The 2,756-nt window shown below is 34.5% G+C and overlaps 1 pseudogene; it reads right to left on the bottom strand.

Annotated features, from left to right (window-relative positions):
- Nucleotides 1-579: 579 nt before the first annotated feature.
- Nucleotides 580-1,795, bottom strand: LOC108366287 (cytoplasmic tRNA 2-thiolation protein 2-like; annotated as a pseudogene).
- Between the last annotated feature and the right edge of the window lie 961 nt (nucleotides 1,796-2,756).

Raw genomic sequence — 2,756 nt, 5'->3', positions numbered from 1 at the left:
GGGAGATAAGGAACGCTCCTATTGAGTCATGTTTCATGTTTAATTATTGAATCATGGGTGAATTTTGCGTTGAGCACACCAAAATTGTTTACATTATAATGAATAAAATATATAAGTTTTTAGTGATATATTTAGCGATATTTTGACATATATGGCTAAAATGAAGTATTGTTGTTGTATGTATGGTGAAATATGGACAATTTGTGCGTTTGTGTGGGTGTAGTAAGGGAATAAAAAAGGTGCTATTGTGGAAGTTTTTTGTTAACAACTTTTGATCAGGTAAAATAAGTTAATTTCCGCTTTCGGATTCTTGTTACTGGGGTCCAGAACAATTGTGGTACATTTTAGGGGTTGAAAGCCCACGAAGATAATTGCCAATAATTTTAATGCACTACAATTTTTCATTAGCATAAGTTTGAATAATTTAATACAAAAAAATTTTATTAGCATTATATTTTTCAGAACTAATGAATAAAATTTTTATTTGCATAAAATTAAAATAATTGGTTTTTCACAACTCTCGTCTGTAGGCATATACATATGTAATAAATGAATATTAAATCAATTTTAAATCTCAGTCGCGTTGTATATTATTACACATGTGGCATAGACTTTCCTTTTGTTCGCTGTCCATATCAAAAAAAGTTTTTAGATCAGAAAGCGACGTTAGACACTAAGCGTGAATACTCCACCGCCAAAAGGGTCGAAGATTTTTCTACAATCAAGGAATTACAAAATCTGCATAAATCAAATCTGCTATTACAGCCCCCAATTTCATTGGATAGCTCTTTTTCATCTGGTCTGGTATAACTATTCGATGCTATTTTACATCCGGTACGAAATATTGTTGAAACCGTTGAATCGTAATTTTTTTGTAGATTTTGTATCAATAGTTCCGAACGCCTTGCAAACTTGCGACACTGTTGATTGGGAATTAAAAGGTGTTTTGATCGGTTTTAAGCCTTTACCGTGCATGTACAGCATGACTTCCCATTCGCTTAGATCTTTAATAGGGCGCATGAACTTTACACCATTTCCCATACGATCGTCAAGGAATGCAACATCCAAAGCAGCGTCGTTGTCACGCCCAAGTACGATCGCTGCCAATAGATCAGCTGCTATATTGACATTAATCGAAGGTATAAAGACATATTTGCAATTTAGACCCTGCGCTACAGATGTGATCAATTTATTACGATGCACCTTTATAACCTCGCTGCGGCTAGTTGATGATCGAATATTAAGCAAAGTATTCGTAAATACTATTTCTCTGTCCGTTCCTCGGGACAAGTACGACCCTAAATTGATAATATCAAATGGTTTCTGGTGTTCTTCACAACTTAAATTAATAATATAAGCCTCTGGACCTTTATAACTCAAAAAAAGTTCTTGCACTTTTTGAACGTAACTAATAGAATTCGATGCCCTTATGTGCCTTGGAGTCAGAGCGCAATCATCAATAAAGAGAATTTTAAAATCACAATGCAGCCTTTTAAAACTTGTTTCTGTGTGTGCCTTTTGTAGAATATCTAATAGCACAACAGCTTGTGCACTGCCATCAAACACTAAAAGTATATTAGCATTCCGGGGTAAGGCTTTGGATGATCCTACTGCTGCTCGAAATTTATGATTCACATATTGTAAGCAACCCTTGCATTTCGGCTCTTTGTAAAATAATTTATACATTTCTCCTTCTTGTCCACATTTTGTTTTTTTTGTGTTGTCAAAAGAAATGTGATGGCTGGGCTAGTATGCCGACAAGGCCAGGGTATTCAAACTCAGTTTGTTTGATGTAGTGCAATTTCCAGTAGTCGTCAGGAACAGCTGCTTGTTAGCTTCTTCGAGCTCCACTCCTTGGATTGGTATAGCTTTCGCCGCGCGATTACTCGGTCGGCTCTAATTGAGCTTGGATGGCGTTTTATACAAGCGATTGCCTTGTTAGGCAGTACGTGATGCAACGTTGCAAACAATGTATACCGATTGCGACATATATTCGCGTTAGGCAAAATACTGCCTACTTCCAGCGCGTGCAATGAGCAAAAACGAAACAAAAAAAAACAAAACAAAAAAAAACAAAACAAAAAACCAAAACAAAAAAAAACAGAATCACAAATCGTGTATTGGCCCCTTCAGGTGCTAACTAGAACGATACAATTAAGTAATTGAAATATTTATCAGGTACCATTTGAGTAGGTGATTAGTTCATATAACTTATAATTAAATCAACAGCCTTATACATATACGTATGTATATGTGTTTGAACTTATGTTTATATTTAAGATTTTATTATTGTCTGGTTTTTTGAAAAAACGAGTTAAATTTATTATTTTATTTTTATTTATTTTTTCCAATTAAATATCAATTTCAGCTTCTTTTATAAAGTTACATAACTCTCTGAGAGTTTTAAAGTCCCGCTTTTTTAAAATTTCTGTGCCATCCGTGTGATTTTTAACTGCATCGTACTTATTTCTTATTGTACTGTATTTATTGCAAACAAAGATCATGTGGGAATAATCTTATACTGTATGACATACTTCGCAAACGTTGGAATCAACTATTTTGATCCTGTTTAAATAGACCTTGTCATAAGTGTGACCCGTCAAGAGTCTGTTAATTGTCTTTATTTCGCTAGCGTCAAGTGTTGAGTTATGATACCAAGGCTTATTTGGTATCTCTGGGAAAAACTCCGTCAGTGTTATACTGGGTATTCCATTCTTCTCTGAGCTTGATGTTAATTTGTCTTTCTGCTTCTTCAG

The sequence above is a fragment of the Rhagoletis zephyria genome, unplaced genomic scaffold (assembly GCF_001687245.7).
Source record: "Rhagoletis zephyria isolate East Lansing unplaced genomic scaffold, Rhagoletis_zephyria_1.1 Rzeph_scaffold_02213, whole genome shotgun sequence".
Lineage (NCBI taxonomy): Eukaryota > Metazoa > Arthropoda > Insecta > Diptera > Tephritidae > Rhagoletis > Rhagoletis zephyria.
This window is presented reverse-complemented; position numbering and strand designations above follow the sequence as displayed.